The sequence below is a fragment of the Pteropus vampyrus genome, unplaced genomic scaffold (genome assembly GCF_000151845.1).
Source record: "Pteropus vampyrus isolate Shadow unplaced genomic scaffold, Pvam_2.0 Scaffold244, whole genome shotgun sequence".
NCBI lineage: Eukaryota > Metazoa > Chordata > Mammalia > Chiroptera > Pteropodidae > Pteropus > Pteropus vampyrus.
The window spans coordinates 1,015,095-1,027,358 of NW_011889025.1; the positions used below are offsets into that span (position 1 = coordinate 1,015,095).

General features: G+C 38.1%; 1 protein-coding gene and 1 pseudogene across 7 annotated transcripts in view; both read left to right on the forward strand.

The window, feature by feature from the left end:
- The window catches only part of TMEM164 (transmembrane protein 164), a 187,979-nt gene that overhangs the window by 106,413 nt on the left and 69,302 nt on the right, over positions 1-12,264 (forward strand). The gene's annotated exons all lie outside the window — the stretch shown is intronic.
- Positions 9,648-9,766, forward strand: LOC111729053 (annotated as a pseudogene).

A 12,264-nucleotide genomic window follows, 5' to 3' on the forward strand; every position in this document is an offset into this window, starting at 1 on the left:
GCCAGATTGCTGTTCCAGTCTTGCTTCTACAATATCAATAGCCCTTCTCTGAGCCTGTTCCAGATTGTAAAATGAGGATGACCATAATAATTTATAAATCTTCAATAAAATAATACATGAAAAGTGCTTACCACAATGCCCAATATTACTGTAAGTACTCAATAAAAATTAGCTAAGATTATTATTTATTAATATTATAAAAATATTTGAGTTGCTATTAAGGTACCTTTAAGAATATTTTTGACTTAGAATCAAGAGGCAGATTTGGAGGCCAGGAAAAACCTTTTAGGGGGGAAAGAAAAACAAAACAACTTTCAAAGTGGCCTAAAAAGTCACAAGAGAACACCGATATGAATTGCAGCTAGAAATGATAGGGTTCTGTACTTTTCCTCCACTGTATATAGTTTATTCCCCCCTGAGATTACTGTTATTTGTGGAGAAACTTGTGCATGTTGAATAGTTCCCTTACTTCACTGGAAGAGAGAGGGGGTGGGATGTGAGGTGCCAGTGCTGGAAGATTCAGGGCAGGGAGGAGCATTGCAAGTTAAAGGGGAGCAGGGGCCTCAGAATCCTTGCTCAAGAAATGAAGCATCAAGTTCCCTGGGTAGTCATGGGCTTAAAGTTCACCTCGTGGGGACTGGTCTGCACAACCCAACATTGTGCATGATCCGGTGGCATGAGGCAGGCTCATCCTCTTTTGTTGCCCTAAGCATCATTCGCTTTCCCCTGGGGTGCCCTTGCTCTCTGCTTCCTGTTCCAGGCATCAGCTGAAAGCTTTTTAATAAAAATGGAACCCAAAGAAAGAATGATAAGGTGTCTGATTTTAACCTGACTTGAGAGAACACCAGATGTTTCATTCTGTCTGAAGGTTCGAGGGAGGAAAAGCAATTAGCAGCTGCTACTGATTTAGCAACAGACACCTGCTAAATGAAAATCTGTAAAACTCGCCAGCCTTGGCACCAAAAGTGCATATGCTGTTCTCAGGCATTTCTGGGAATTGTAAATTATGTTGGCCCAAAATAGGCCGTGGGTGGGTGGGTGGATGGCTGTGGGCTGCAGAAGGGGTGGGGGACTCTAAAGAAGCTGAACGTGTCCATATAGATCAGCAGTATGTTTTTTCTAAGATGACAGCAACTTAGAAATGGCTGTTTGGTGGGTGAATAGTGAGAAAGAGAAGAGAATTAATCTTCCAGAAGCTGCCTTCTTACTCCCTGCTTCTGGCTTGACTCACAGGCTGCCCGCTGAGGGCCATCACACAGGGGCAGAAGTAGGGCTGACAGGATGGTAGGGGGTATCCTGCTTCCCATCTTCCCTGGCTTATCCAAGAGAGCATACCTCTCTTCTCCACCGAGGGCAGTGAGTGTCAAAGCAGGAAGAACCCTCAACTCTGTGCTCAAGGCAGCTCCTACCCTGCGACAGTTACAGACTGTTGCCTTAAGGAGCCATCTCAACATCTTCTGCTGAGCTTGTTCTTTGCTTTGGCTGGGAAGGAGGCTTATGTTTATCTATAGCTTTCACCTTTCCAGAATTCTTTTCCAAGTAGATATTAACTACTGCTCTCCGCCTCCATTTTCCTAAAGCACATTGAAACACAAACAATGGAAATAGAGATTCACGAAGAAGGGTTTAGGGAGGGAGGGAGGGAGGAAGTATGTATGTGTGTGTGTGTGTGTGTGTGTGTTGGAGGGTGCAAGGTTCTGTATGAAACGGTATTCCAGGTATGACCGATTAGTAAGAAAGCCAATCTGTAGGTGATCTAAATGGTGTTGAAAGAATTGAGCCACTTCCATTTGTGCCTCATACCACATTCGCTGTACGTGACTGTTGTTGCTTAGTCTCCAAACTAGGCCAGAGGTCAGCAGCAGCTTGCGCCAAAGGGATGGGCCCTGTTCTGTTTCCAGTCTTGAGTAAAGGGATGGTGGCTTACCCTGGGGGGCAGGGGCCAGGAGGTGCTGTTGGCAGATGCATGGCCAGAGCTGTCCTGAGAAAATACTGCCTAGAATTTTATTCTGGCAAGATGTTTCAGTGTGGGTAAAGACTAAACTCCAAGTTCCAGAGGTGGAACTAAGAGATGATTCTAGCTCAGAGGGGAAGAAGGAATAGTGAGAAAAGGGTAAAGGTTCTCCACTTTTCAGCTAGAATTGGGGGAGTTCCATCTTTTCTGGTCAGGGTATAGACAGCATTCCTATCAATCAGTACCAATAGGTGGAATAACCACAGCACAAATAGTGATAACAGGTTGCCCTAGAGAGAGACCCAGGGACTGTGTCTATGATGGTGTATACTAGATGTACTCATGGCCGTTATTAAATCAGCCAGGCATTCCTGGGCTGAGTCACCCACCAATCTGCTAAAAGTATGTTTCTCAAAACCCGTTACACTCTTAATAAGTCAGACCAGCTTGTGTGCCAAAGTTCCAGTGACCTCTCAGCAACAGAATTACTAATTTTCCTTCAGAACCTAAGACCTATAGGCCTCAACTAATTGGAAGAATAATTTTGGTCCCTGGTGACCAAAGATAGCATGTCTCATCCCAAGGTGATATTTGGTTGGTGAGCCCAGGCCTAACATCAGGGTTTTGTTTCTCCAGGGATCCTGTTAATAGAGGGGGTTGGATAGGGCTTGAGCCTCCACTCGTCTCAAACCCTAGTGCACATGGAAGAGCCTGCTTCTCAGCACACATGTGACTGCTGGGTGTAACTTGGACTGCCACCTTTGATAGAGGTTGGAAACTCCAGGCTGGAGCATTTTATCCTTTTTTCTCTTCCTTCTAGCCTTTTTTTTGGGGATTTATTAGATATTTTTTTTTTCTCATTCGATTTTCCCTTTACTGGTTTAGAAGTAATACACACTATTTCAGTTACTATTTTTCAGTGGTTATCCTACTAATGTTAACATGCATACTTGTCAAAGTCTAGAGTTAATATTTTTACTTTCTCAAATGATACCAAAACCTTATATTATTTTTTGGTAATAGCTTTATTGGGATATAATTTACATAACAAAATTCACTCATTTAAAGTACATAATTTAATATTTTTAATATATTCACAGAGTTATGCAACCATCACCACAGTTAATTTTAGAACATTTTCATCAACCTCAAAAGTAACCTTTAGCTATCATCACTCTGTCCCCTTACAGCCCCTCAACAACCCTAAGCAACAACTGATCTAATATTTATCTCTATAGATTGGCCTGTTTTGGTAATTTAGTGTAATTGGAATTTATAACATGTATCTTTTCATGTCTGGATATACCATATTTATTTATCCATTCATCAGTTGATGGACATTTGGATTGTTTTCACTTTTTGGCTATTAATAAATAGTGCTGCTATGAACTTTCATGTACAGCTCTTTGTGTTGACATTTTAAAAAATCTCTTGGTATATATGAATGTATATACTGTGAGATAGGATTACAATTTCATTCTTCCATATGTGGACCTTATAACATTTTAACTATTCATCACCCTCAACTTATGTGCTTGTGTATTATCATGTATTTTAGTTCTCTATTGTTTTAGCCTTTCTTTTAAAAATTATACAAGATGTTATTACTTCATACAATCAATGATTTTCTTTTTTCAGATTTACCTACATAATTGCCACTTTCTTTGTTCACTATTTTTCATTGCATCTCACACCTTCCATTTGATATCACTTTGCCTTTGCTGGAAGTCTCTCCTTTAGATTTCCCTTTAGAGATAATCTGCTGATGGCAAACTCTCTTGTTTTTTTATTTATTTATTTTTATTTTGTATAAAATGTTTCTATTCCTTCTTCATTCTTGAAAGATATTTTTACTGGATTTGTAATTATTTTTCTCCCAACACAATTAAGATATAATTTTACTATATTCTGTCTTCTATTGTTGCTTTGAAAAGTCAGCAGTCAGTCTTAACTTTTGCTCCCTGAAAAGTAATCTCTCTATTCGTTCTCATTGCCTTTAAGATCTCTTTGGCAAATGCCATATTATTTCACTTACATGTAGAACCTAAAAATCAAAACAAACAAACAAAAAACAGAAACAAACTCATAGAAATGAGACCATTTTCATGGTTGCCAGATGGGAAGGAAGTTGGGGGTGGGCAAAAAAGGGGAAGGGATTAAGACATACAAATTGGTAGTTACAAAATAGTCATGAGGATGTAAAGTATAGCATAAGGAATATCTTCAGTAATATTGTAATAACCATGTATGGTGTCAAATGGGTACTAGATTTATCAGAGTGATCACTTTGTAAGTTATATAAATGTCTAACCACTATGTTATATACTTGAAACAAATATAACGTTGCATGCCAACTGTAACTAGAGAATAAACAAAAAAACAAAACAACAACAACAAAAATCTTCTCTTCGTCTTTGGTATTCTGGAGTTTTAGTAGGATACGTTTTAGTGTTGATTTGTTTTTGCTTATCTATTTGAGTCTTTGAGCTTTTTGAGTCTGGATATATGTATCATCAGGTTTATAAACATTCTCAGCTATTATACTTTCAACTATTACCTCTGTCCCATTTCCTTTTCTTCTGGAACTACATTTAGAGTTATGTTAGTCCATTTTACTCTGTCTTCCACATCTTTTAATCTTTATTTTATATTTTTCACCTCTTTGTCTTACTATGCTGCATTTTGGATAATTTCTTCAGCTCTATATTCCAGTTAATTACTCTTTAGTTGTGCTTTTTCAGTAACTAAATCTATCAATTAAAACTATCAACAGAGTTTTAAATTTCAATTATTTTTTTTTATTTTCACAAACATATTAAACATAGTCTATAATTATTATATTCTGATATCCTTAAAGATATGTTTTCATTGGTTCTTGACTTATTTATGTGTTTAGGTTTTATTTTAAATATTACTGTTGTTGCTGTTATAGTTCTTTTACTGTATATTATTTATTTTTCTTGAGATTTTATTTGTGGGAATTTTTTGAGTACTAAATTCCAGGTACTTGAGAGCTACATTTTCCTGGGAGCTGCCTGTCATTTCTATGAGAAAATATTCTGATTCCACTCCTACCATTTAGACTTTTGGAGCTTGGCCTACTGTAGTGTTTCTCCAAGTATATGTTAAGCATTTTTGCATCTAGATTTCATTAGGGAGCTTTATTAAAATACAGAATGTTGGGCTCCATCCTAATGGGTCCAAATAAGATTTTTAAAACAAATCTGTGATGAAAATAAAGATTTTTCATATTCTCTCTGTATTGGATTATCCAGGAGCAGCTGCAAGTCTGAGTTCACCTTCAGCGCTGATAGAAAAATTACAGGCAGACTTGAAACATTGGAAGAGATGTAGAATGGGAGAGTTAAGCAGAGAAGAAAATAAAAGAAGGAGAAAAAAAAAAGCGAGCAGAGTCTACTCATGTCAGGAGGTGGTCCAGTACCATCACCATTTCTGCTGGCCTCAGGCAGACACGTGATACTTACCTTCCCTAGATTTAAGGGTTCATAAACCTGGCTCCAGTGTATAGCAAAGGTAATGGTCCTTGTTCAGGGGAGATTTTAGAGGCAGCAGGGTAGTGAAGCATGCCTTACAAATGGCTGCCTGGCCCACTGATTGCCTCCAAGTAAGGGCCTCCAAGGAGTAGAAGATTAACCAGACTCCCTGTTTAGTTGGTGGGTATAGTGGGATGAGTGATGAGTGCCCTTGAGCTATTTTGACTGGGCTGAGAGCCAAATCCCTGAAGCTTTTGCCCTTTTCTTTACTCTTGTGCTAGTGTGGAGTTGGACTTATTTCAAGCCATCTGATGCTCACGTCCTTTGAAGGCACTGAAATAGAGACAGATGGTACCACAGGCTGGGCTGATGAGGGTCTAGGAGTTTAGTACCTTTCATCTCATATCTTCTACTCTACATGGCTTACATTTTCTATATGGAATCTGTAACCCAAGGGAGGGGAGAATGATGTCATGGTCATGTCTGTGGTACAAAAGGCCCTCATGGAACCTAACCAGGAAAATCAACCCTGAGTAAGTCATTCTGAGGGCATAGTTTGGCCTCTGCACACAAGCTGATTGTCTTTTGACTTGCACTGCCCCGGTTCCTCTGTAGGCCTTATGAATAATATCTGTCATTAGCCTTTCCCCTGAGTTCTGTGGAGAGAGCCACGCAAATATTTACTTTTCCCTTTTAAGACCTAAAGTACATTCTTGTGTACTCAAAGCTTCTTTCTTCTTTCCACATGAAATTTGAGCTTTTGGCCCAGTCTAAAGAAGGGGTAAATCTCGATTTAGTGACTTTGGATACCCTTGGGTCCACTTTGATGGCTAGTGCCTGTATCATGGTAGCTAGGTAGGATAGGCCTTCAGGTTTCACAGTAGACCCTATTTCTTTTCCATTAGGGAAGCAGCCTGGAATATCAAACATACAACCGTGGTTAAGATCACGTATTCTGGAGCCAGGTTTCCTGGGTTCACATCCTGACTCAGCCATTTAATACACCTGGAGAGCTTAGACAGGTTATTTAAATGACCCTCACTCTTTTTGAACAGACCTTGGGTGCAAAAAATTGGAGTAACCATATTTAAAATACTTGATTCATATCAAACTCTTCCATTGGTCTGTTCATGGCCTGAATTAATTTTATTCACTAGTCATTTATTTCTTTATAGATAACATAATAAACTATGATGAACCTAACCCAAGAACTAGCCACATCAATAATAATTTATGTCTGCTTACGCGCTTCCCATCCTGCTTCTTATCTATCTACCCTCCTTGATGGACCCACTAGCCTGAATTTTGGTTATTATCCCTTTGTACTTTTTGAAAATAGACTTTATCTCTCTCATACGTATGTGCGATCCTAAATAGGATATTGTTTAATTTTAGTTGTTTTTTGGGCCTTATAAAAAGAGTATTATGCTATATGTAGTCTTCTTGGATTTGCTTATTTTATTCAGTGTTATATTACTAATATTCATTGCTATTATTGAGTATAACTGTAGGTACATTTTCACTGTGGTATAATATTCTATCGTATAAATATACCACAATGTCTTTGTCCATTCTCCTTGAGGTGAGCATTTAATCTTTTCCAGTATTTTACTATTACACAAACCTCTGTGCTTTAGTTTTCTCTCCTTAAAATTGAAGAATAACAATAGAGGCTACCTCATAAATGTGTTATAAGGATGAAAGGAGTTAATAGTTGCAAAGTTTTATACAGGGCCTGGCCCAATAGTATATGCTTGGGCCGTGTATTAATTTGTTTGGGCTATCATAACAAATACCACAGACTGGGTGACTTAAACAGTAAGAACATTTCTTCACAGTTTTGGAGGCTAGAAGTCTAAGATCAAAGTGTCACTAGTGTTGGCTTCTTCTGAGGGCCTCTCTCTTTGGCATGTAGGTGGCCGTCTTTTCCAGTGTCTTCATGTGGTCTTTCCTCTCTGTCTCTCCGTATGCTAATCTTCTCTTCTTAAAAGACAGCAGTCATATTAAATTAGGGCTTACCCATAGGACCTCATTTTATCTTAATTTCTCTTTTAAAGGCCCTATCTCCAAATAAAGTCACATTCTGAAGTTCTGGCTTCAACATCTGAATTTTGGGGGAATATAATTCAGCCCATAACAATCAGTAAGTATAAAACCATTATGATAATCATTATCTTCTTTACCTCCTCATTACAGCTCAGGAAAATGCATCAGACTTAGTTATGACATATCTGCTGGGAACACTCAAATATTATTTTCTTACTATTATTATTATTAGGTGGTCAGAACACCAGTGCTTTCTTTCTTGCCTTTTCAGAAATGACTTTTATTGTTGTTGTTGTTGTTGTTGTTGTTGTTGTTATTTATGCCTATAGCACCTGGTCTTCCTAGGTAGTCTCCCATCTGAGTACTAACTAAGCCTGATCCTGTTTAGCTTCCGAGATCAGACACTGGGCTTGTTCAAGGTGGCATGGCCGTAGACCATGGACCGTGGCTCCACTGGGGCGTGAACCCAGGACCTTCTGCATGTAAAGCAGACATGCTAAAAGCTACACTATGGAACCACGTCCAAGAAATGACTTTTGATACCAGCAACAATGCTAAAGAGTGGCACTTTGTGGTTTCACAGGATGACAGGCAACTCCTAAGTCCGCTAGAGGCAGGAGAAGAGGAGCTAGGAAGTTTTATTTTCACCTTGGTTAAAGAAAACAGCTAAATGAAGCAGCATATCCACAGGCTGGCTGACACAAAATTGCCACTCAGTAAAGTTCTATGGTCTTGCCTGGCCAAGGCAGGCAGGTCCGGGCTGCTATATCTTTTACACCAGGAAATACACTCGCACAAGTAGATGTACCACCAGGTACAGCCACCTGAGAACCACAACTCTTTCCTCTGGCTCCGTCAAGGACTCTGAGTACCAAGAAGGAAGTCAGGAACTGCCCTGATAGGGTTTGGACTCCAAAAGTAAGGACCTGTCTCCCCCATCCTGTCACTCACCGCTCCCTCTCTCCACATCAGACCATGAGAATCTGTCCTAACTGGGGGTGGAGATGGGATCACAAGGGAAGGTACAATGAGAACAAAGGATTTGAGGGAGTTTATAGACTCTCCCTTTACATGTTATTTTCTTTATATGCTCTAATACTCTGAGAGAGGGGGTTCTTAAAGAGTAGAAAATTCACACTAATCCTTAATAGCTTAATACATCCTCTTGTTTAAGGATTCCTGCAATATAGAGATATGAAGAATATAACATGGAAATTCTCCCCTCCCACTCTCAGAGGTAATTGTTGCTAACAGTTTGGTACATTTTTCTTTTGACCATTTTCTTCAACTTTTAAAAACTCTTAGCTACATGGTTAATAAATGAATATATTCATTTGTTGTAAAAATCCAATTATACAAGTATATAGAATTCAAAGTCAAGATTTCTCCTTCCCTATTCCAACTTCTCCTTCCCAGTCCTGCTCCCCTCCCCAGTTTGCTAAATATAATCCCAGTCCTTTTTTATGCATTTATAAACATCTAAAAATACAAATACTAATTTACCCTTTTTTCTACAAAAAGGATCATGCTTTGTAGAATATAAATTTGCTCAGTTTTACCTACCAAATGGTTATACCTCCTTTCTTGTAAATGGTTGCATAGTTAGACTTCCAGAGTATTTTTTGATGACTCTCCTGCTAATGGACATTTAGTTTGCTTTTATATTATTACATATGTTTTGCAATGAACATCTTTATACATACAGCTTTGAACATGTATGCAAGTATCTCTGTTAGTATAAACTCCTAGAAGTGACATTAGTGAATGGATATTTAAAATTTTTGATAAATATTGACAAATCATTGTTCAAAATGCGTACACCTTGTTTTTTATTCGTTTATTAGTTCAGATTTATTTCATTTAAATTAAAAAATACAACTTTTTATTATAAAAGTTTTCAAACATATTGAAGAGTTGAATAATAATATAGTGAACGATGACTATATACCCTCCAGCTAGAGTCAACAATAACCTTTTTCCATCTTCACTTTCTAAGTCCATTTGTATTTCTATGTAAGTTTGCTGAATCATATCAAAAAAGTTGCAGACATCTTTACACTTCAGTTCTAAGTGCTTCAGCCTGAAGATTCTAAGAAGAAGAACATTGTCTTGTACAACCAAAATACCATTATCACATTCAGGAAAATTATCAGGTCTATGGCCATGCTACCCTGGACAAGCCCGATCTTGTCTGATCTCGGAAGCTAAGCAGGGTCGGGCCTGGTTAGTACTTGGATGGGACACCACCTAGGAAGACCAGATGCTGTAGGCGTAAAAAATAAAAAAATATAAGGGATTGTAAACTGACAAGGTCCTTGCAATCTGTGAGGTCAACCAAGGGTTGCCTCGCCTAAAATATAAATAAATAAATAAAAAACTAAAAAGAAAATTATCAAAAATTCTATAATACTGTCACTTTAATAATCAGTTTATATTCAAATTTTCCCAATTGTTCAAAAAATGTATTTTTAACTTAAAAAAAAATCAGACAGGATGTCCCTGGATCTCTCCCCTTGAAATAACAATAAGTTGAATATCTAAATCTCAACAAACAAAACCCAACTTGCATACAAGCACAGCTGAATGAGTTATCTGTGCATAAGAGCTTCCAGAGATCAGACCGGCAGGAATTGGGGTTGGGGTAGATTGGGAGGAACAATGAACCTGCCTGTCACAGCCAGAGTTCCTGCAGGAGGAGGTAGAGGGGAGAAATTGCAGCTAGTTCCCCGAACAGCCCTGCCTGAGGGATCTGTAAATTCCAGGCAGCAGAACCCCAGGATCAGGGCAGAAAGCAGAGTGGAAACTAAATGCAGAGGGGGCAACAGCTGAGTCTTAGTAGCCGAGCTGCCATTGCGAAGCATGAGGCTGAGAAACAGAGACTAGCAGCAACCCCCACTCACTAACCCAGAGCACGCCCTCCCTCCACCCCATATCATCCAAGACCCAACACTGCAGAGTCCTAGGGGAATTTGAGAAAGTGCTACCGAAACTGTCCCCAAGATTGACAGGGACTGAGACCGCAGGTAGCAATCGTGATTTAATATTTATAAGAAAAAAAAAAAGACATCATCAAGATTCAAAGCAGGGATCCAAGAGGCTTGGACACTACCTACCGGAAATTAAAAGAAACACACCTTTTAAGCAATAGGCCAAAGAGAGACCTCTAATAAATCTTTATGGAGAAAAAAAAAAGAAAAAAGCAGAATACACTCCCACTAATGTCCAGGCGGAGAAATAGTACATAAAACAACATGAAAAACCAGGGTGACAAGGCAGCTCTGAAAGAAAGAGCAAAATCTCCAGAAAATAAGATTAAAGGCATAGAAATATGTGACTTAAGTGACAGAAATTTGGGATGGTACTTTTGAAAAAATACAATGAGATCCAAAATAATTTATATCAATGATTTCAGGAATTGAAAAAACAACTAGATGAGCAGAATGAGTTCTTTAGCAAAGAGATCAAAACCTTCGAGAAGAACCAAATAATAGAACTTCTGGAGATGAAGAAGACACTGAAAGAGATGAAAAATGAAATAGCAAGCTTGAGAAATAGAGTTGACCAAATGAAGGAAAGGATCAGTGATATCAAAGACAGTAATTTAGAAATAAATCAGAAGGAAGACGAGAGAAACTGAAGAATGAAAAAAAGAAAAAAGAAATATAAGAGCTACCTGATACCGTCAGGAAAGAAACATAAGATTAATGGCTATTTCAAAAGGAGAGAAAAAGGAGCAGGTATCAGAGAGCATTTTCAAACAAATAGTTGACAGGAATTTTCCAAATCTAAGGAATGAGCTGGAGCTTCTAATTCAAGAAGTGAACAAAACCCCGATTATCTCAACCCAAAAAGGCCTTCTCCGAGACACATTGTATTAAAATTATCAAAAATCAATGACAAAGAATTCTCAGGGCAGCCATGGAAAAGAAGATGGTAACCTATTAAGGAAAACCCATTAGATTATTGTCGAACTTCTCAGCACAAACCTTACAAGCCAAAAAGAAGTGGAATCAAATATTCAAACTATTAAATGAAAGGAACTACCAGCCAAGAATAATGTATCCAGTAAATCTCTCCTTCACATATGAAGAAGAAAGAAAGACCTTTCCAGACATACAAAAATTGAGGGAATTCTCCACTATGAGGCCTGCATTACAGGAGATACTGAAATGAGTCAGACCACCTGAAATAAAATAACAAAAAAAGTACAAAACTATGAGTAAGGTGACTAGCAGGCAGACAGAAGCAGAGCACTTCAACCCTTATTAAGAACAGGATATATTAAGCTTAAACAATAAGAAGAGAATTGCTGTAGCAAGATAGTAATGAACGTTCAGCATACACAGGGACAAATTGAGACAACAATGACTGAAAAGAGGATTCAAAGATCCCAATTTGCAAAGAGGAATGGAGATAAGGCACACATTGAAGAAAATGAATGACTGTATATGTATAACTATCCTCTACATATTTGTAATGGTAACTACACACCAAAGATTCAGAGCTGAAGTACTTAACATAAAACAAGGACCAGAGAGAAAATCCACAAATCCCAATTTGCAAAGAGGAATGGAGATAAGGCACACATTGAAGAAAATGGATGACTGTATATGTATAACTATCCTCTACATATTTGTAATGGTAACTACACACCAAAGATTCAGAGCTGAAGTACTTAACATAAAACAAGAAGGACCAGAGAGAAAATCCACAAAACCCAACCAAAATTGAAAAAAAAAAATATATATATGTATGTATGTATGTATGTAT